The following is a 24275-nucleotide window of genomic DNA, read 5'->3' as shown; positions in this document are numbered from 1 at the left end:
CGAATGCTGCGCTAAGGTCCATGAAGGCCAGGTAGAGGTTGCCTTGCTTAGCTTGGGTGTACTTTGCTATAAGCAAGCTCAAATTCAGACACTGATCTTGGGACCCTCTACCTCTTCTAAATCCATATTGTGCAGGGATTAGGATGTTATTTGCCAAAGCCCATGCCTCCAGTCTATTTAGTAATACTCTTCCCATAAGTTTGGCCATACTATCAAGGAGAGAGATTGGCCTATATTTTCTGGGATCTAAGTTATCCCCTTTTTTATAAATTGGGATTAAAACTGCTTTATGCCAAAAGTCCTGGGGTCCCTCTATGGCTATGGCATTAAATGTATTAGTAAGCAAAGGACTCCAAAGGTCTGGGCAATCTGTAAAAAAATCTATTGGTGTGCCGTCTATGCCCGGAGCCTTATTACTAGAACATTGTGCTAGGGCTGCCCCTATCTCCGTATTATTAATAGTAAGGGGAATGTTGTGTGGTTGGTCGAGCTCATCTCCCATCGGTTCTGGATCCATTCTCAAACCGTTAAACATTTTGCTAAAATGCTCTACCCATGAATCCTCATCCACATGTGTGTCCAGATTAGGATCGGAGCTATGTTTCAAAATTGGCGCATTAACAATTAACCAAAAGTCCCTCGTATTATTTGTAACTGCAGCTATTAGTAATTTATTCCAGGCCTCTTGTTTCAATATCTTTAACCTATGCTTCCTAGCCTTAAAATAACTCTGCCGGGCCTGTTTCACCAGGGCGGAATTTCTTGGAACACACTTGAGGGATCGATGTAAGTGGGAAAGTGCCTTCGTGCAGTTATGACCAAACCATTTAGGTCCTATAGATTTATGTGATCCACCACTCTTCGAAAGTTTCTTCTTCACTTCCAACAGAATAGATTCGAAGTCCTCTTTTGTGAGCTGAGGATCCTGGTTTGGATCTAAACAAATAACTATTTCCTTCATTCCACTAGATACAACCTGGGGAATAAGGACAATTTTATCAATACCCTCCCATTTAAGTGTTATCCCATTCTTTTTTTATATGACTGGCTTTAAATGTAAGAGGTTAGTACCATGGATACCTCGCTATTTCATAATCCAAGTTAAGGGTACATGATCACTGAAGCCTGAGGATTCAACAGTTATATTGCTAAAAGCTCCTAACAATGTGGCTGTGGCTATTATAAAATCTATTGCTGTGCTATGCTGGGTAGAGCAAAAAGTATCACACAGAAGGCCAGTAAATTCTGACTGAGGGTTCAAAATCTCCAAATCTTTTACAACTATGAGTTTGTTGAGGGCATTGCCATATTGGTTGTGAGCAAAATGAACAATCCCACCTCCATCCTCATCTGTTAAACCACAGGTGGAGGTTGGTAGCAGAGGACAGGGGGGCACATTAAAATCACCCACCCACAGAACTGACCAGTTATCCTGTTCATGATTTCCTCCACAGTAGCGACAACTTTGTACATTTCCCCCCCCAAATAGGCTGTTATAAAAATTAATCAATAAAATAGCACTGTCATCCAACCCTTTAAGAAGTAAGATATTGAAATACTGGCAATCACTGAAAAAAGTTAAGACCTCCAACCGCAACGTGTTCTTCAAAAGTGTCACAATCCCACCCTTCGACCCTTCCTGCCGACGAGGCAATAGCAGGGGTATAATATGACCTATAGCCATCTATATTAACAGGACCAAGTTTCTTGTAGACATACTAAGTCAAAAGAAGCGATGTATTTTATGCAGTCAGGGTCCAGTAATTTCTGCGCCAGATCTGCAATGTTCCAAGAGATGGCTTTGAAGGTATCGATATCCTTTACAATGGGCACAGAGTCTCCCTCACTCACCCGAAGGTCACATCGTGCAGCTTTCGGGGGATCCATCCTAGGACACCGTCAGTCACAGGCATCCAGATCCGACAGTGGTAAAAAGCGATTTGCTGTTGGTAGTGCAGGGGTAATATTTCCTCTGTGCTGTAGGAGTGGTTGAGACTTGGAATTAAAAAGAAGAGGTTCCTGGGCCCTCTCACCATCGAATCCTTGTTGGTATGACACTGGTTTAGAAAACAAACCCAATGGGTAATACAAATATTCGTGTTGTAGCTGAGGGTTTATCAGGTAATAGTTGTAATAAGTCTTTCGCCATAGTAGGAGATTTCAGAGTTACAACCACACAATCCCCTGGAATAGTTTATACTTGCCTTCCCACCTAAGAGACTCTGCGGGCCATTAAGATGTTGCAGAAACCCTCTATCTGACCATTTGTGGTTTTACAAATCCAATGATGGGTTTTATGAATTAGTTGGGTTGTGGATTCTACTTGGTCATTTCATAAGGTTGGAGTGTTTGCTAAAATGACTACATAGGGGGATACAGCAGGAGGGAGATCTAACCTACGACCATACTCTAAAGTAAGAGAATGGTTGGGGCTTTTCTCTAACCTTCTGGCTGAAGACTCCTGTAACTGACCCCTTATCTCTAGGTGACAATTAGGCTCATGCCTTTGCCCTGGGACATGGACCACCAGATGATTTCAAGGGGGATTAACAAGATTATGCCAAGATGGGAGCTGGGAACCAAGAATGCCACCCTGGGTTTTCCATGCCACTACCCCGGGGTTTGTGCTAATGCTTGCCATTACATTAAGGTCACTTTATTAAGGGTTATTCATGTGGCCTTGAATGATCCCACCCTCACAGGATGGCATAAGTCTTGAGGGTACTATCTCTTTTATGGCTTTTTCGATATACTCTGGTCGCAGAATTATGGGGGCTAATAGCTCTCTACCTTTGTCTACTAAATTTTCCATATTCTGGCCTTTGGGTGGGGCAAATGTATGTGATTGTTGTAATATTTCACTATTATCGGCTGTTACATTTCCTGGGGTAATTTTACCTCTCTTGTGTCTCTTAGGAGTGTTTATGGGCGTATTTCTGGCTGGGCCCCTCCTTCTTTTTTGTAGTGGTGCCGCAACTGGTAGAGGCAGTGGGGTCATTGTCTCTAATGGAGGAGTACAGCTAGTCGTTACAAGATAAGTGGAGGAGTCAAACATATCCTCTTTGGGAATCGAACTTGGTGGCATATCCTTATTCGCGGCAATATCCCCCTAATGACTATCTCCTCTTAGCCCGGTCAATCTCCAAAGCTATCGCGGTAGAGGCTTTAGCTAAAAATGTATCCAAACAGGTAAACTTTACCTCTTCTGTTGTCGTATGCACAGCTTTCCCCCTGCCTTCAGCAGTCTTCTTCCTTAGGTTGCAAAACTTTAGAGGGTGGGCCCGGCCCTGCCTCCTCCTGGCTCCGACGGGCATGGATAGACCCGCCCTTGGCCCAGGGGCAGCGCAGGCGCGTCCCGAGCTGCGGGCCATCTCTCCTCTTAGTAGCACGACCGCGCGCTAGTGCTGTCGGGTGTTGTGGTCCTCCAAGAATCCAATAAGTAGAACAGCAGCTATGAAATTTTAAAGATTACATTGAAATGTAGTGCTTAGAAAAAAGTAGCACTTAGGGGTTACTTGAGCTCTCGCTGGACCAGGGTAAATCCAAAGTTCAGACTGATCACGATGGAGGGCAGGCCCACCACAAAACTCATGCAAGTCCCACTGAAAAAAGTGCCTTGGATGGAGGAAACATTGAGGCCGAAGACTCGATATATCTGTTCCGAATCATGCAGGCAATGAAGTCTTCGTCAACAAACCTCTTTACAATGCAGGCTTTGCATCGTTGTCGAGCTGTGCTGTCCATCGTCATCAAGTCGCGCAGTCCATTGAAGCAATGTCGTCGATCAACTCCTCCATCAGTGTCAAAGGGCAATGCGTTGGTTCTGCTCACCTCTAAGTCATCACTGCGTCGATTTTGATGGTTCTGCACAGCAGAAGCTCACTTTCATGGGCCTAGGACTGGATTGCCACCACTTGGCAGGGCACCCTGGGCCTCTGCCCTCCCCCACCTTTCATCCTACTCTGAGAAGGCACATGTGACCCTTTCTCCCCCCACTATACTGGGACCTGTCTGGGTCACTACGAACCTCCCTCTCACTCTGTTGTGGGGAGCCTGAGCCAGTCCCCTTAGGATCACTCCCTAATGCTTTCTCAGACACCCTAGTACCCACGTAGAGGTATGTCTCCTTTGCAAGTTCCCTGGGGTCAGAAAACGTGCAATCAACCAGATATTTTCGTAGCTCTGAAAAACAGTGGCTGGTGATATGCTCTCCTGCAATAAAATTGTACAGCTCCTCTAAATTGTCTACAATGCTACCCTTCAGTCAACCATCCAGAGCCTTGCAAATGTACCCCCCAAAATCCTCCCGATATTGGTGGGACAGTTTCCAACTGCCCCTGAATTTCAACCTGCACTCTTCTGGGGTGAATCCATACTTCTTGACAAGGGTCTCCTTCATGGTGGGATACCTCAACCTGTCCCACTTCTACAGGGCCAATAGGGAATCCCTCCCCTCACCAGGAATATGACTCCATATTCCAGCTCCCCAATCCTCCTCAGGGATCCTGTGCACCTCTAGAGCTACCTTATATGCCTGAAAACACCTGTCTATGCCATCCCCCTGCTTGAAGGCAGGCACCAAGTCTCTGGGTATGTGGACTTTTTCTTCAATACTGGACACCGTAGTTTTGCTGCCACCATTTCTGCTAGACTCTGTCATCTGTTTAGCCTTCAAGTCCAGCACCTTGAGACTCAGTTCACAAGCCAGCAGGATTTTTTTCTCTGCCAAGTCTCCCTCAGCCCCAGCTTTACGCTCCTCCGTAGCCAGCTGGGTCATCTGCAGCCCCAGGTCCCTCTCATCCTGTTTGTCCTTTAACTCCTCAGGAGACAGGGTTCGGGAGGAGACACTGCTTCCTGCATTGTATCCAGTTGAGGACTCCCTCTCTGTGGGATCTTTTTTCTCCTCTGGAGCCTTTGCCCAGTCACTTTTCTGCTCCTCTCCCTCTTACTCAGGGCTACTGCCCTCTTGGGGCCCTGATTCTGATGTCAGGTATAACTAGGGTACTGCATTTCCTAGGTAGTGAAGTAGTCCTCTTCATACTCTTTCTGTGGTGCAGATTGCATTCTGCGGACCTTCTCCCTGGCTTTAAGAGCAATCTGATACTCAAACATGGGATCACCCTCTGGGATTTGCAGTCCTCTCTCTCTGTACAACTTCCTCAGCTCACTTAGGCTGTAGCTCACAATGGTATTGATGTCCAACTCCATATGTGTCAGGCCCCTGGTTAATACACTGCACCCTACCCCATGACTGAGAGGTCTTCCTCTCAATTCAGGGTTCTCCTCCTGTGTTGGTACTTCCAGCTTCCTGACTTCCTCATAGGCTCGGAGGCTATCTGTAGGTCCAATTTGAAAGCTTTCCTGCCCACATTCAGCCACCTTCCCTTGCAAAACTCCTACACCTCACTCCCAGTGTAATATGCTAGGCAGTTGAGATCCATGGACATCCTAACAAGGTATCACAAGTGCAACAACAAAAAGAGTCCCAAATTGATGAAGGTGAAGCAGGAGTCAAGTTTAGAAAAATGACAAAGTGAGAGAAAAAGAGAAATTGAAAATAATAATGGTCTTAGTATAGAGTTTTAGTGAACAATGAGTCACTATTTGGTATTGCACAAACACAAGTTCTATCCTCACCGCTGATCACCAATGATAGAAATGGATTATCTGGTTGCACCCTGTACAAGCAAGAACCACCACTCTAGACAGGGTAAGCTAGATGTACACTAAAAGATAACCGGTGCTCACCCTCTGGTAGCTTGGCACAGATCAGTCATGCTTATCTAATGAGGCAATATGTAAAGTATTTGTGCAACATATACACACAATAACACAATGAGATCAACACAAAAATACACCACTAAGAGTTAGAAAAATAGATTATATTTTGATGATTGACACAAAACTAAATCTACAAAAATCCAATAAGTAGAACCGTAGTAATGACATTTTGAAAATTATATCCAAATTTAGTGCTTAGAAGCAAATAGCACTAAGGTTACTTGAGTTCACGCTGGACCGGGGTGAATCCAAAGTTCAGGCTGACTAATGGAGGGCAGGCTGGCTACCAGACTCACGAAGGTCCCACTGAAATAGACCTTAGATGAAGAAAGCATCGACATCGAAGACTCAGTGCCTTGGTTCAGCACTGCGCAGGTGATTAAGGTTTCATCGACAATCCCCTTTATGATGCAGGTGATGCATCATCGTCGAGCCGCACTGTCTGTCGCCATCGAGCCGCAGTCCTTTGAAGCAATGTTGTTGATCCCCTCATGCATCGGTGTTGAAGGGCAATGCATCTGTTCCGATCTGCGCAAATTTGTCATTACATCAATTTTGATCGTTCTGCACAGCAGACACTCACTGTTAAGGGCCTAGGATTGTATTGGAACCACTTGGCAGGGCAGGATTCCCAGATGGCAGAGTGCAGGTGCTATTGCAGGGTTGAAGGAAGTCTTTGATGGCCCTGAGACTTCAGAACAGGGGGAAGCAAGCAAGCCCTTGGAGTCACTCTTGGTTCAAATGAAATGGGTCCAGTTCTTTTTGTCAGCAGGACAGAGATCAGCTGGTATCAGGGCAGCACAGCAAAGCAGTTCTTCCAGAGTAGCACTCAAGCAGAGTGACAATACTTGTAACACAGTATTCTTTACTCCTGGCAGAGTTGATCACAGGTACAGTAGTGTACTGTATTGGTAGGGTCAGAACCCCAGTTGTTACGCCACGAGCCGCTTCGCAACCCGGGGTGCTGCCTGTTTTCATCTCGCGGGCTGCAGGGCAGCCCGCAGCGCCCCTCCTTCCTGTTCGGAGGCACCGTGTTGCAGCACAACGGCCCGCTGTTGCTGTTTTGGCAGCGGCACAGAAAGCACTCATGACGCCTGTTGGTTTGCTCTCTTGGGCACCCCCTGTACTTGCACGATGGCCCATCCATGTCTTGAGGCACCTTGGGGCTCTACACTTACCTAGTGTTGACATCTGGTGATCCCCCTTCCTTGGGGCACCATATTGTTGCTCTCCTCTTCTCAATCTTGTTCCCAGAAGGCAGTGGGGGCACTGCTCCTTCCTGTTTTGTCACTGCCGGTTCCTGTATGTCACTTCCTGTTCCTGTATGTCACTTCCTGTTCCTGTATGTCACTTCCTCTTTTTCCTGTATAAAAGGGATCAGAACCTTTTCTTCCTTGCGTTGCAACACTCCTTGTTCCTGCTGGTGTGTCCTTGCTCCTGTTGGTTTCTTGACTCTTAGTTTGGTGATCCCTTCCTTCCGTTGGCACTCCTGGTTACCTTGCGACTTCTGCTCCAGTTTGACTTCCAGATTTCTCCTGGTTCCTTTTGTGCTCATGATCTTCCAGTGATTTCTAGCTCCATGTCTTCTCCTTCATTCCTGGAGTCTCATCATCATCAGAGGTTTTTTCCCTCTGGGGTTTTCCTCGTGGGACTCCTTCTGGAGGGCACTGGCTGCTTAGGCTTCCATTGTCGGCAGCACCATGACTACCGGAAGGGGTCGCCCCTATCTCGGACAAACCAGGTCATACAAGAACCAAAGCCGGGAACCATCCCAACGCCTCAAAACTGGTAAGAAAGACCCTAAACCCGACACTAGTACTTACACCCACTTGTGCCTTTGAAGTGGGAGTGACTTCAAAGAAGGATATTTGAAGTTCACACAGGCCATTTCGTGCCAGCCCTGGCTCCAGACTATCAGTTGAAGGTAATCAGCCCTTTGTGTGACACTTACTATTCAGGTGCAAGTGTCAGCTCCTTCCTCTCTTCCTGCCCATCAGAAATGAAGCAACTACTCCCGCTAATAAAGCAACAATTTATAAAAAGAACAGTTGATTAGTGGCACCAAGGTACAGAGGGAACCCAAAGGATGTTGTGCAGATGACCCATCTACATGTTCACAGTGCAATGGACGCGATTCCGGATGCTATTGATACTTGGGACATAAAATATGACTATAAGCTAGCTAAGATAAAAGTCAATATAAAATCTGAAAATGTGGTTTAACTATTCTGTAGTGTATGCCTCCTGATAAACCACATTTTCCCCAAGAGTTTGGCTACTGCACAAATTATTATTGGCCTTGAGTCTGTTTTTAAAATACGTAGTGCCTCTTGGTGGCATTGGTTACCCATCTGCCTGCAAACATGGGTTAACCATTTGAGTCTCTTGGATTTATATAGTGGACATCCAACAAAAAGTGTGCTTAATTGTCTCATAGATCCCTGGGAAATATGGGCAGCAGCGCGATGCAGCCGAGGATCCCTGCTGCCATGCTGCTGTGAACGATTTCAGAGGGAGGGTGCCAAATCTAAAATTAATATATAACTTTCTATCGTGCAGAATGGTGATGACCTCCTTGTACTGCTCGTACACACCTAGTAACTTAAAATCTAGAAATTCTAAAGTAAGACGGACTTCTATTGTATGAGTGACATCTGTTCCACCCAGTTCTAATAGTGGGTCTTAATGTATTCTCTGCTAGGCAGTAAACTGGTGTCGGACTCATCCCACAAATTCCCCAGGCCTATCGCGGAAAGCAATGACTGGATGTTGCTAAACCACCCAATTTTTTTAAACCGATCAAGCTTGAGGACTTCTTCAAGGGCAGCTGCGTAGTGATTAAGCTCGGGTGTTTGTTTTAAACGCAGCCAGAAAAGAAGGGGGTGTAGCCTCGCTTTGTCCACTATGGTGGTTCAGCCCATGTCTAACCTTAGTGGGAGAAGCGGGGTTCTCTGGCGGAGAGAGCGGAGTGATCTCAAAAATATATTTCTGTACGGAGTAAGCCCTCTAGATTGTCCAACCCCCAGATTTCAGCCCCATACAGAGCTAAACCTACCACCTGCTGATCATATATCTGGAGTGGGCTGTTATTGGTCTAGTTTAAAAAGCTCTGTGTTCCGTAATCAGTGCCAATGTGGTTTTCCTCTGCTGAAGGATTCGCTTCGAGATATGATGTTTTAAGGACATTTTCTCCGTGAGGTTTACACCCAAATAATCAAAAGTGTCCACTCTCTCCAGAGGAGTCTCTCTGAATGATTTGTGGGGGTTGATCAGCATGAGCTTTGTTTTTGAGGTGTTAACCTCCAGTCCTCTCATTTCACAAAAGCCCATGAAGCGATCAAGTAGCAATTGAAGGCCACTGGGGGTCTTGGAAACCAGTAGAGTGTCGTTCGCAATCAGTAAGGTTGTTATTTTTACTCTCTCCATTGAGGGGGCATCTGCGTGGACTTCTGCTAGATGTTTCACCACTCTGTTTATAAAAAGTGAGAATAGAGTGGGGGCTAGGACGCAGCCCTGGCATACCCCTCTAACAACTTTGATTGAGTTTAATAGCTGCTCTTGATCCCCCCCAGCGAACCCTTGCATAGTTATCATCATGCAAGCGGACTAAAAGTGCCAAGATGTCAGTTGGAAGCCCCAGATCGTGTAGGACGTGCCAAAGTTTAGGCCTGGGGAAAAGGTCGAAGGGCGACTTTGGGTCTCAAAAGGCGGTGTAGAGACTGCCCTGTTCTAATGTCATTGTCTTCCAGGCCAACACAGTGAAGCAAAAGAACTGATCAATGGTTTCCTTCTGAATCCCGCTTGGAAGGGGGATAGTATACTGTTTTCCTCCATCCAATCAGTGATTTTGTTAGGAAGAGCACAGGATAAGACCTTCTGTACACCATCAATTAGGCTAATCAGCCTATAATTGGAGGGCAGCGAGCGATCCCCCTTCTTAAAAACCGGGATAACCTCAGCTCCCATCCACGACGGAGGTATCGGGGCCCCAGCAGCTATTCCGTTCGCTAGTGTCTGGATGTATTTGGTCCAATTGGAAATGTCGATGAGAAAGACATTTCCAGGTACACCATCAGGCTCTGAGGCTTTGTTTTTAACTATAGAATTGATGCTTTGTGTTACATCAGCTGAGGAAAATAAATCGCTATTGAACTGAATGCTGGTATATTCCTTGAAGGAGCCTTCAGTGTCCGTCACTCCTGATCCTAAATACACTGCAGAAAAGTGATTAAACCTGGCAGCCCCTGCAATGTTGTTAGTTGGTGGTCTAGGTCTTTCAGCATCACCCCTTGTGACTAGCAACCAGAACTGCTGAGAATCTTTCCTTTGGCAGGCATTACAAATCTGTAGCCGACGGTTCTCAGCCCACTACTTTTTTGCTTCTGCCTGTACTATCTTGTAGGATCTCCTAGCCAGTCTTATGTCTTATACTTTATTTGCTTTGATCGCAGCTGCCATATCTATCCATAGTTTCTTACATTTTTGGTTGAACTAGGAAAATTGGGAATTGACAGGTGACTTCTTGCGGTGAGATCTCAGTAGGCTGAAGTGGGAAGCTAGCTGAGTAAAAAAAGACATGTGAATGGCTGTGACTGTTGGAAGCTCATCCCGCTGCTCTAGTCTATCATGGAGTTTGCTAATACTATCCAGAAGTGTTTTGCTCTGGTTTCCAGCTTGTTGGTATCAATAGCTACACGCGCCCATTAAGGCACCTGTTGTCATTCGTAAGGCATATCTCCTTGGACAAAAGCTTTGTGCAAGAGCTGCTGCTATTCTTAGTCCAAAAACTGGTCATGGTGAGCTCGAGAGGGTTATAGTCGCTGTCTATAGTCGACCCGGCTACCATGTCCAACACTTCGGTCCACAGTCTCACGTCTATCAATACGTAGTCGATTTGGCTCATGTTAGCAGTTCTGTTGAAAGTGTTGGCCCCCATCTTGTCGGGTTTGGTGCGACCGTTGGCTACCCTGAGCGCATACTCAAGGGTTACTGCTTGGAGCTGCAAGGCAGTTTGTGTAAATTTTTTTGATTGGTTGTAAATCAATGGAAGGGACATGCCACAGCTCATCTACCTGATCACTGTCTATTACGCCTTCTGAGCCCAATGGTTCAAAGGTGGTATTGAAATCTCCTGCTATTATTAGGGGAGATGAGGACTCTCCCTCAAGACAGTCATCTAATGCTTGAATAGTTGGTGAGCTGGAGCCCGCCTTGACACCACGAACATAGACATTATATATGTCCATCGCCCTACCGTTCTTACCCCTAAGGTTGATCGCAAGAATATTCGGGCTATTGGTCTTGATGTCTCTGGTGGTATATTGCAAGTCAATCTTAATCCAGGTCATCAGTCCCCCTGCCAGTCAGCCTGGTCTAGTGGTAACTGCATGGCAGCTTATCGTGACATATCCGGGGATAAAAACAGGAGCAGTGGCCCACGTTACCTGTAGGATACAGGTATCAAATTGTTCTATATACTGAATCCAATGAGGGAATGCCACCTTGGGCCTCAGCCCTGCCACTTTCCAGTTAAATATGCAAAGTTTGGTTCTTCTAAGACATTAAAAACTGGATGATGGTCCTCTGTTGCACAGCTCATCTGGAGGTGAAAAGAGCTTGCTTGCAGATCTAGGCTTACCTTTGCTGGAATACCGGTGGTGGACTGCATTGGGTCTAGAGTTACTAGGACTAGAGATCCCCGGCCTTGTGAGCCTCAGAGGCTGGAGGTCGGCCTTGTCTTGGTGTCAGTGATTACTATCCCGATGTTGAAACTACATCCCCTGTGGAGGACCAAATAATAAACTGCCCGTCCAAGACAAATAATTAAGCTGTCTGGAGTGAGTTCAAAACAGTAACTGAGGAGTAGGTCCACAAGACCTACTATCCATGAAACCAAATTCACATTTCAACAGCTCCATCACCTCCAGAACACTAAAGAAACTCAGTCACCATTTCTCATCTATACTCACAAAGTTAGTTAATTCATTGCAGAAAAACAAGGCAGTGTCACAGATTGGCTGAATACTGGGAAAGTTATGCCCTTCTTGAAAAATGTAGGAGCAGGCCCTACAATCCTGAACAATTTTCGTCCGGTTTCGAATATCCCCTTTCTAGCAAAATTGTTGGGAAAACGTATGCACAACCACTTGAGCCAGCACATTGACTAATTCAGCCTACTTGACACATTTCAGTCAGGATTTAGAACAGGACACAGCATTGATTTAGTAATTGGTTTGTGTAGTTCCTGTTAACCTATATAGGATCTGCACCTTTAGACAACATAGACTGTGGGATTGGTATCCAGACTGATTCCAGACACCGCCACTGGGTATGTTCTCCTGTATACCAGCTAGCTCACAGTTCCACTGTAAATTCCTCTTACCAAAAAGAGAATAGTTCTTGGCAACTATCGAACATGACAACTCTGTCCCATCAGGGATCGTGGAAACAGTACAGTACCTTTCGCTCAGTCACTCGTGCTCACTTTGTCTTAGAGAGATACACAGAATAAACGGTGGGGACGTTTTCAATAAGCATTTATTGAACCAGCATCATTCTAGTGTAAAACAGGTGTGCTGAAACAACCATAAGACAATAACAGGTCTAAATGATTATAAGCACCACCAGAGTAAAAGGATGGTAGATTCCTACCATAGTGCCAAAACAAGAAATACAGGCAGGTAAAAAAATACATGACAGAAATAATGCGTACCCCTACGCTGTGACTCTAACTGGATATACCTAAGTGTACCTAGCATGTATGTAGGTGTAGAGCCAAGAATCCCTCTAGGATAAAGTCAACCCCATTACCTGAAGTGAGAGACTGTGGGACCCCGTCTTGGTCTCGATATGGACACCCCGCGAGGGATGTCAGACCACTGCCAGCTCCCTGCCTCAGCAAGAATATGGTGTTTATATACCCAAAGTGGTACCTGTAGGAAGCCGGCTTTGTATATACTATACCAAAGTGAGGTATAGTGTGCACAGAGTCCAGTGGCTCCCCAAAGGTAGGCAGAGGTAAAGTTAGATATCACCTCACTCTCTATTTGTGGTAGTGTGGTCGAGCAGTAAGGCAGTATGAGAGGAGAGTGTTAAGCATTTGTTGTAACCACTCAATCAGCAAATGATTTCACACACTCAAAGACTAAACTTCAGACGAATTGGTTTTGTATAAAAATATTCTTTTAGTTATTTTATTTCCTAGAACCAAGCAAGCCTGGCACAGGTAAGTTGATAAATATTGTGCAGTAAATATGCAGTTTGATATGCAGGAGGTATACAGTGGGTAGCCTTCAGGAGATGGAGAGTTCAGAGGAGGAGAGCACGGGAGCCCCACAGACCAGGCAGGAAGACGCAGGACAAACTCCAGGGACACAGTCACCCATGGAGCGTTGCCACACAAGTGCCCGACGACGCAGACCAAGGGCACACAGTCCAGATGCACAGGGAGAAGATACCAGTGTATTTGCAGGTCTGGAGGGAAACATGTTGAAGGTGCAGCGGCTGCAAGGTATTACAATGTGGTCAATGCAACACCAGATGGTGTACATGAACAGACATATGAGGGACATGAAGAAGGGCATAAACGCTCTAAATACCACCATTGCAGAGGGCATGCGGGACATGGCCGATGCTGTAAGGCTGTTGTGCGGCAAAATGGACATGGAATGGGCTGCAAGGCGCAGGGAGAAACAGCGCCTGGAAGGGTATACAAAGGAGGTGAACCAGCTATGCAATGCCACCTCTGTCCTCAGCAGCCTCTCAGTGGCCATGCAGTTGGAGATGGCCCACTGCAGCCGTGATGTGGCTAGGGGGTTGGTTAATGTCACCACTGCTTTGGAAGAGCTCCACACAACACACATCGCTGCCACAGGGTCTGGGGATGGTGGTGAAAGTGAGGAGGCAACAAGCCGCAGCAGCATCACTCCACCAATAGCAGAGTCAAGGAGGCGCAGTGCAAGGCACGGTCCAGCCGCAGGACAGTTGTCTGGCGAGGGCAGTGTGCAGGGTGAGCGGAACAGTGCTGTGCGTGGGCTCAGGAAATGAAGCCATGCTTCAGCTGACATTGGGAGATGGGTGAGATAACCCATGTAACCAAATTATAAGGAATGACCATGAGCATGCAGTGTATCAATGCCATGCTGAGATTGTTGACGCACTGAGGGGCCAATATGGTTCTGCGGTGTGAATTCCTATTGCCTGACGTAAGGTCAATAAAACACCGTTACACATTTGCAATTACTCGTTTTGTCTCATTACTTACTCAGAAATAGTTGCGTGTGATCTTAGCCCGTCTAGCCCATCTGTGTCTCCCATCTGGCGCTGCTGTGACACCTGCTGCACGGCGCAGTGGCTGTGGACATTCCTCTTATATCAAATCAGAAGGAGGGAGAGAGAAGGAATTGTGATCCATTCAGCTTCCTTACATCAATATTCAAAATCAAATGAGAATGAATCACTTGACCTGAGTAACCAGGGTTTGTTAAGTTCGCGTGGTATACCGATAAAAAACCCTCATTTACGTACACAAGTCAGAAAGGCGGTATATCTTGGTTCTCCGCACTGCTTTAAAAACGTGACAGCATCATCATTGGGTTTGTTTTGTATGCTTCCTCCATCCGGAGGTAAACCACTGGTTATTTCAGAGAAAGGTGAGGGTACTCTGGTGAAGTGAATATCAACAAATGTGGTGTTAAAATCTCATATACCCAGATTTATTCATTTAATCAGTCTGGGTTCAAGATGCTTAAAAACCATGTTGTGCGTAGGAAGACTTGTTATTGGTCTACCACACTAAAAAGTGTCCATAAAAAGGTTTACATGTTTCAGCCCTTTTAGTTGCCCTTGTGGGTCAGCTAGAGGGGTGACTGATCTACGCCAGGACATTGGGTTATAGGCACGGCACACAGAGGGTTGTGCCATGTTGACTCTTCACATTGTTCTGCATCAAAACACGCAGCCTGCAAAGGCAGTGTGTGTGTAGAGGTACAGGGCCTCTAAGGGCGGCATAATAAGTGCTGCACCCCTTAGAGGTCTTCTCTGGTCACAGTGCCCTGGGTACCTGTGGTACCATTTACCAGGGGCTGACCTGTGACCAGAGATGCCAATTGGGTTTGTTTTGGGGAAAGAACACAGGCCCTGGGAAGCTGATTGGCAGGGACCCAGGGCACATCAGTAGTCTGGCAAAAAGTGGGGGGGTTACTGCAACAGAAACCCACTTTCCTACAGTACCCTCAGGGGATCTACCTTGCTGTGTCATGTCTGACAAGGATGACAGAATGAATGACCCTTATACATAGTTATTATGCAGGAGATGGTAGTCCTGCTGAGATTCCAAGAATCTTCATGCATAATGAATGATGCTAGTTTTTGGTGAAAACCCCACTTCATTTAAGCAGTACTGTAAATAGGTAAAAGGCCAGTACCAAGAACCGTTATGTAGTGTATAACGGGGTACCTGTATGAAACATAACACCTACTCCTCAACCAACTAGACGACATTCAAAAATTCTAAATGTACTTCTAAAATATGCAGACAACTTAATAAGTCCATAAAAAATACATAAAAAATGCTAAAATACTAGCGTAAGCTGCAGAAGTATATTAAAACATTTATATACGGTCCGAACAATTATGAGTGCCTGAAAGCCATGCTGTTCAGCAAGAAAGAAAAGTGTTTGTTTTTTATCCCAAATCTGGTTGTTTTGTAAAAGACCAAATTTATCCCAGCAAGCAATGAGCCAAATGTTTGTGTCCTGTGTGGCAGACGCAACATCACTGTTGCTTGCAATCGCAGACGATGGTCCCTGCAACACCTCACGGATCAGGTATATCTAACACAGATGATCTTTCCTATTGCCCACAGCAGATGCTGGGGAAGCCTGTATGACATCCAAGGCCTGAGTGCTTGTAGAGGAGCTGAAGCATCCCGTGGTTGCTCTAAGAACGCAGACAACAACATGGGAATACGATGATGACACAGCAGTACATGGGCCTTTATTAGGTCCAGAAAAGTATCCACATCTGGGGGCACAACCAATGTGTTAGACAGAGATCCAACATGCATACTTGTCCACAGAACAGGCATCGGAGGACAGGCAGAACACAGTCAATCCAGACTGATCTAATTGATAGGAACCAATAATCGCTTAATTTCCTGGAGTTCCCAGGTGAAGTACCATGCAATCAAGGAATCGGTGCTCCAAGAGCGTTTTTTCCATCTCCTTGGTGACTGGGACGCCTATTGCATAGCAGAAAAATTACAATCAGGATTCCTGCTATTAAGAACAGGATCAGCAAAAGTCCTCCAAAAATGCTTCAGAAGATGGAGTGTATGAGGGCAGGAATCACTGTGTGAAAGGTGCTTAACAGTCTGGAACCTATGGTCTTAAGTTGGTATACTATACCCGTCATAACAGACATGTTAAAGATATGTTGTACCATTTCTGTGAAATGGAAAGGACATTTTGTTCGTACAAGTCCCTGTATCTAAGCTGAGGACCTTGTGACCTGAAGATCAAAAGTCTCTCGGGCGGAGTTTAAGGGCAGGTTTTCTGTGAAAGCATGGCACGGGTCAGATTATCAAACCGTATAAAGGAAACATATCGGGGAGAGAATAGTTTCTGGAAATCTCAGAACATGACAACCCTGATCCCCCCAGGATCGTAAAACACTATACTCCTTCTCGCTCAGTCACTCATGCTCACTTAGTTTGTCCCAGACATACACAGAATAAACATACTTGGTGTTTGTCAATAAAGATGTATTGAACATTTGTTATTCTAGTGTAGACTAAATGAGCTGCAACAACCATTAGACAGTAGCAGAGATATATGATTAGCAGTCCTATGAAAGTAACGGGATGGTACAGTTCTACCATTTTGCAGTAATCATGAATATATAGAAGCACATAAAATATATGATAATAAGTGCGTACTCCTACGATGCCTCCCTAACTAGATGTACCTAAATGTACCTAGCATCTGTGTAGGTGTTATGCCAAGAATCCCTCTAGGATCTAGTCAACCCCATTACCTGAGAATTAGAGAATGTGGGACCCCATCGTGGTCTAGAGTTGGACAGCCAGCGAGGGATGTTAGACCACTGCTAGCTGGAGCGTCTACATGCAGGAACCTCAGCGTCTCTGGTCAGTATGTCAGCCGGGAAGTCACGGTCTCCTCTGTCTTTCTAAAGCAAGACATATGTTTATATACCCACAGGTCTCCCCAAGGGTCCCACCTTACTGTGTTACTGTGTCGGCCTAGAGGATGACGTTGGGCCTGAATTTTATACAGAGGTAATATACAGGAGATGGTAGTCCTTCTGTGCTTTCAAGAAACCTCATGCATAATGTATGACATACGAACTAGGGAAAACCTGCACTCTGAATGCAGTGTCGTATATAGGTAAAAGGTCAGTGCCTAAGAACCGTTATGTATGTAATGTAGGGAAGAATCGAGGTGAAAGGTGGTGATGTTACCTGCGCCTGTATAAGGTACCTATATGGAATATAACATACTGATGAAGGATAATATCCAGAAACGTGTCTAGAGATTGACAGCATTAACCTGCACTAACTTTGGTGAAACACTTCAGCAAAAACTCAAGTAAGCATTTAAAATGAACTGCATTTACCATAACGCTAAGGGGTGAACTGTGCTAGGAGGTGAAGCAGTGTGCTCCCATCCCCCTTCTGTTTGAAAAGGCTCCCTTGAGCCATTGAGCTGACAAGCTTTTGGAGATGCACCTGTGCGCCTGTGAGAGGTACTGAGACCTGTGGCAGCTTGCTCAGCAACCCCAGATACATTTTGTTTTTTATCTCTACAGATGAAGGATAATATCCAGAAACAAATATGTCTAGAGATTGACCGCACTAACATGCACCAACTTTGGTGAAACACGGGGGGTGTGGCTTCGCTGTGCAGCGAAATAGCCGCACACTAGCGCGGCTCCGCCGGCCAAGCTTCGATAATCCATCATAAATCCACTTTTGCTGCCTGAAACTGGGTGCCACCCGTGAAATAACACAACCGGAATAAGCCGGCAGTGTGGGGGAGTGCTCCCGGGCGCTGGTGGGGCTATCGAGAGGCTGAAAAGCTGTGGCGAGTGGAGGCCTACCTGCGGATCGGCCACGCTGGAGCCGGGGCCTTGAGTTTGCATCCCACCCGACAGCGAAGACCAGGAGCCGGGTGTGGAGTGTCGGCGGGAGCGGTGCTGTCCCAGATTTTGAATGGTGCACCAGGTTAACCTACTGAGGCATATCACAGTGAGTCTCTACGCTGGCAGGATAATAACCCTGAACTCAAAGGCTGCCTGAGGGTCAGTGGGGGCCAAGAGTGCTTGTGACCCGTGGCCGACTCATGCACCATTTATTGCCGGTGCGGCGTCTGAGGCTCCGCACCAAAACCAGTCTGAGACTTCAATAAGCTGCGGCGCTGCCAAGGCGACCCTGAATTTAACGGATCGGAAGCGGAGCGCAATCGTCGAACCCAGGGCTGTCTCTGGATATGTGGGGCCACCCAGTCATGCTCCCATCTATTAGGTGCCGGTGAGGACTGTTGGCCCGATTGTCGTGTGACTTGTGTGTTGTGAGGGGCTCTCCAACGGAACTGTCATTTAAATGGGGCCAGGCATTACTACTAGGACATCCTCGTTTCGAAATAAGAACCGCCGCGGCGGGTCCCGCGGTTTCTGCGTGAGGGACAGCTGTTGAGGAAGATTTCGAAGGGTCAGACGGTGCGTTGCTGTGGCCGTTGCCGCCTGGAGCAGTCACCTTTGTGCTGAGTTACAGCGGGGATCCTTGACGACGTCCATTTGGTGAAGACAGGTGGGCGCTGGCTGCGGGGGGCGGCAGGCTGCACCATTGGAGGGGTGCAACTGTTTCTCCTGTACACGCCGCATTGTCTTACTATAGCTAGTCGCTAATATCACAACGTGAGTGTTGCCTGGCTATATCAGCATCGTCATAACAGAGTCTTCCACTGCCCCTGCCCACGGCCAGTTGGGGGGGTGGTCGTTTTGGCTGTCGTGGGCCCGCCTGCTGGTGTTCGTAGTCAGGCATTACTAGGCAACAAGGCCCATAGTCCCTGCGCTCATACTCTGGTTGTAAAAGTCATACAGGTGGTGGAGTCGGTGACGGCAGGGAGTCCCTGGGTGGCAGCGTGGCGAAACGTGGTCCTCATTGTGTGGTGTTGGACACAGGTGCATATTGCAACGTTATAAGACGTCTGTTACCCGCTCTGCGTCAAGGTCATTGCGGCTCACAGCGATGGGGAAACCAGACACGCGCCAACCCAAGATAACATTCGACAGGAAGTCCACTAAAACGGCTGACACTGACACTGGCCAACAGGAGTCGTCCGAGGAGGGGGCGGCTGGTCACCCACCTGAAGAAGACATTCGTGCGATGTTCCGAGACCTGAAAACAAGCCTCCAAGGACTGGATTAAAAAATGGACTCGCTAGCGGAGAGGATGGACAGGATAACGCAACGTATGGACAAACAGGAGGGCCGCATGAGTGTGCTGGAAACAAGAGTGACAGAGCTGGAAGAAGGTCAGACGGACATGGACAAGAAATTGTGGGAAATGGAAGGGGTACTGCACATTATAAGGCAAAAGAACGAGGATTTCGAAGCCAGGTCGAGGAGGAACAACATCAGAATCACGGGTATTGCGGAATCAACAGACATCCAGAATGTGGAGAAGTACATAGAGACAATGATGTCAGATCTCTTCGGTCCTGACCTGTCCGCCATGTTTTTAATCGAGCGAGCGCACCGGACACTGGGGCCCAGGCCGCGACCGGGTGCACCGGCCAGACCAATACTGGCAAGAGTTTTAAACTATAGAGACCGGGACACGATACTCAGGTTGGCGAGAGAGAAAGGTGAAATCCAATATAAAGGAAATAACATTGCATTATATCTGGATTTTACACACAGGTTCAGGCAGCCAGAAGAGAGTTCATGCCTGCGAAAAAAATCTTCCAACAAATAGGCACCAAATATGCTCTGATTTACCCAGCGATCTCCGAATTCAAGGAAATGGCAAACCCACGATTTTCACGGATGCTAAAGCTGCTCTCACATACATGAAGCAGTTAGCAAAGGAGCACAAACAACGTTCACTGGCTGGCGATGCTCAGATCGAGAACAATCTGAGTGATAATGACTGATGGCCTAAGACCTGCACTCTGGTTACACAGATAAGTGACCTATTTGGACTTTAAAGGTCCTGTTGTCTGTAAATTGTACAAGAATGTTTGTCCCGGTTGCTCGGGGGTTTGTCATTGTGTTCTTCTGCACTGTAATTATTGTACTATAGCGTTGGGTGACTTACTGTTTCATGTTAGCGCATTGTTTTCTCAGCCACCCTGCCAAGAGTACAGGGGAGTATTGCCGGCAGCCCCACGTGCCCCCATGGGATGATTCCCTCATGTTCACTACTGTGGACGGTTCGTTTACAGTTGACGGGGAGGGGGGGTAATGACACAACCTAATTGGGGGGTTGGTGTGGGAGGGGGAGGAGGGGGGTTTAAGTTCTGTTATTTAGACCTGTCATGGCCTGTATTCTGTCACACAAGTCCACTAGGCGGTATGCCATACCGATATTGGATGAACATCTGTCTAATCATGCCAGCGCACTATTTTGCGAATGGTAGCTTTACGAATTGCTCCGCACTATCACTGTTTTCCATATATGTACCAAACGCTAGTGGCGGTCCTGGGGCCCGGGTCTATCACTCTGCCATTCCGCTGTAATGACGGCCCTCACATGTCTTTCATGGAACGTTAGAGGCTTAAATGATCACAGGAAGACCAGATTAATCCACTCTTACCTGACGAGACATCAGGTGGACATCTGTCTGCTCCAAGAAACACATTTAACTACTGCAGCTGCGAGTCTACTTAGAAACAACAGATGGGGAGAGGTGGTGGAAGCTGGTTACTCCAGGGGTGTCGCAATCCTCATACGTAAGGGGCTACATTGGAAAACACATCACAGTACAGTAGACAAGGAGGGACGGTTTATTATATTGCAAGGCACATTATACAACACCCCAGTAGTGCTAATCAACATTTATGGCACAAATTCTGACTGTCCTGATTTTTTTCAACATATTTGTCAGAAAATACAGTCAATGGGCAACATGGCGGTGATTTGGGGGGGTGATTTTAATGTTGTTCTCTCGGCCACAGTAGACAGACAGGGGGCGTCTCATGACCATCACCCAAAAGCTGCAGGTATGTTGTCCGACATCATAACGGACCTTCAGTTGGTGGACACCTGGAGAACGCTACATCCAATGGCTAGAGGGTATGTGTGTGACACATTATCGGAACGCATTGTCCAGACTGGATTACTGGTTAGTATCCAAGGACATACATGCCTGGGTTCTGGATGCCGGGCATTACCCATGCACATTCTCTGATCACGCACCCACGCATATAAAGTTACAAATACCCGCGCCCTACAAACAACCATTTACCTGGAGTATCCCTTCAGGTGCACTCCTGGACCAGGTTTTCCGTGAGGAGTTGCGTGAAAAAATTGTTGAATATTTCACACTGAATGAGGGCACGGTGGAGTCTCCGGGTGTACTATGGGAAACGTTCAAAGTGGTTACGAGGGGGAACTGCATAGCGCTTAAAACAGGGGTACTTATGGACATTTGCAGTACACTATACAGGGTAGAGTGTAAACTCACAGCTACTAATAAGTCCCGCCCCGGGTGTTGCGGCCCAGATCCGGTCCACATTAACTGAATTTCAGCAGGAGGCGGAGAGGGAAACGAAATTTCTGCATAAATATACTCAGGCAAGGGGAAAACACTGGTAGGTCTACTCAGATCCCCAAGAGGTACCGATTACATCACTGAACTTCACACAGACGAAGGGATGGTGGTCAGAACACCGCCGGACATACTGCACATGATGACCAGCTTTTACCATCAACTATAGACATCCCAAACTAATCCATCTCAGAAGGACATTTCTGACTACCTAACACCGTTGCGCTAGCGTGGTTCAATAACAGGGCCAGAGAATACATGGAACTGCCAATATCGGTAGAAGATATAAGGCAAGTAATAAATGGCATGCCGGCGGACAAAGCCCCAGGAGCGGATGGGCTGACCGCCGCTTTTTATAAGGAATATGTTGACATCATTGCTCCCCGGCTACTACAGGTTTATCTGGAGGCTATGGAAACAGGCACGCTCCCTCCCATCTTACGTGAGGCAATTATAATCACCTTACTGAAACCTGATAAAGATCCCACTCGGCCAGAGTCCTATCGTTCCCTTTCGTTAATTAACTTAGATGCTAAGATATATGCCAAATTGATAGCGAACAGGCTGCAACCAATGCTCCCGCAGATTGCATTACCGGATCAATCCGGGTTCATACCCGGGCGCTCGACCGCCCACAATTTGAGAACTATCTTCGGGCTCCTGCATTATTTGGCCCCTCATGTACAGGCAGTCGTCGCGTTACTTTACGCCACAAAAGCTTTTGATTCCTTAGAATGGAAATTTCTCTTCATTTTATTGCCCAAAATGGGTCTCAGCCCCCTATTTATTACCCAGATGCAAATAATATACACAAAACCCATGGCGAGAGTTAGGGTGAATGGGCAGGTGTCGGAATCTTTCGAAATTACGAGAGGGACGCGACAAGGTTGCCCTCTTTCACCCCTATTATTTGCTATAGCCACTGAGCCATTGGCAGCAAGACTTCGTCAACATCACACGCATAGAAGTATAGGATTCACCTCTAGAGGTCTCTTGGTATCAATGTACACCGATGAAATGGCTATCTATTTGGTTAATCCAAGCGACAACTTTGACGCGGTCATGAGGGAATTGGTCCGATATGGGGGGCTGACAGGTATTCAGATTAATTGGACTAAATCTGTGTTGTTCCCACTAACGGATGACACTACTCCATTCGATACGGCATTCCCGATACACTGGGCCGAGGGTACCATGAGATATTTGGGTATTAGAGTTAGTAGGTCTCTACAAGAAATATGGCTAGCCAACTATGGATGTGTGATCGATTGGATAGAAAGCAAGATACTTAGATGGATACTAGTACCAACTCTCCTTGACAGGGCACATTGTGATTACAAAAATGGTGATCCTACCCAAACTATTATCTTTGGTTGTGAACATCCCTATGCCACTGAATACTCATTGTTTCAAAAGGCTCTGCTCTCTCATCCTCAAATTAGTTTGGCGGGTAAACAACCCCGGGTTTCATGGAATTTACTGACACTGCCATTGGCTCAGGGGGGCTTGGGTGTTCCAGATTTTGAGCTTTATGCCTATAGTGCGCAGGCACAGTATCTGCACTTCTGGCACCACCCAACACCGTTTCAGCCCCATGTGGTGAAAGAAATAGTTCGAGTTGCTCCTATACCGCTAAATGCGGCTGTTTATAAACCGTATAGGCGGCCCCATCTAGAGATAGACACAGTAGAAACAATTCGTTGAGCATGGAGAGGCATAGCGAAGAGGGCGGGCCAGAGCGAACTATACGCACCATCTTTCCCCCTGGGGGAAATCCACTAATAGCGCCACTAATGAACAAAGCTGCCACTAAGAGGGCAACAGCACATGATTTGGTGAAGGGGGGTGACCTTTATCCGGAGGCCACCTTCATGTCACTTCAGCAGATGGGTGGAACTCAGACGCCCACAGCATTGGACATGCTATTGTACTATTAACTTAGAGCGGCATGTAGGGCTAGGTATACGGACTTCCCGCGGGAACCTCCTACGTTGCCAGCATTAGAAAATGTATTGTCAAATCCATCTCCCCGTAAATTGATTATGCGTATATATAGCATAACACAAAATAACTCCCCTATTATCCTCAATACAACTAAAGCAGATTGGGGAAGGGAGGCGGACATATCTATTACAGATAAACAGTGGCAATTCTGCTGTTCCCAGCTGGAGCACCTGTCGCCAAATTATAGATTGCGGCTTGTGCATTTTAATTTCCTACACGGAGTCTATCGCACACCACCACAATTATACCGTATGGGTCTACATCCAGATATGAACTGCTGGAGATGTGGTGCATCTGCAGCCACATTTACGCATCTGGCATGGAATTGTGGAACAGTAGCGCGATTCTGGGCGTCCGTTTTGGACAAATTACTGGCTTTCACCTACGGGCCACACCACTGGTGGCATTGCTGGGTTTTGTACTGGAGATCCCTAAAGGTTCTCGTAAGCTCACGGCTATGCTGCTGTTGCTGGCAAAACGTCAGGTGGCAATGCACTGGAAAAAACAGCATCCTCCTACAGTGGCAGAGTGGCTGAAGGCTGCCACATATTGCAAAGATCAACTAACTTGCTATTGGGAACTAATGCCAAGCAGATCCAGGCCTAAAAACATATGGGTTCCCCTCACCAACTGGTTGGCGGCCGGAGGGGCAGACCTTTGGGGAGACAGCGCTGTCTGAGGGCTACTTGGCAAAATGGG

This window comes from Triturus cristatus, chromosome 3_2 (assembly GCF_964204655.1).
Source record: "Triturus cristatus chromosome 3_2, aTriCri1.1, whole genome shotgun sequence".
Taxonomy (NCBI): Eukaryota; Metazoa; Chordata; class Amphibia; order Caudata; family Salamandridae; genus Triturus; species Triturus cristatus.
The sequence above is the reverse complement of the archived record's forward strand: the minus strand, read 5'-3'. Positions refer to the sequence as shown.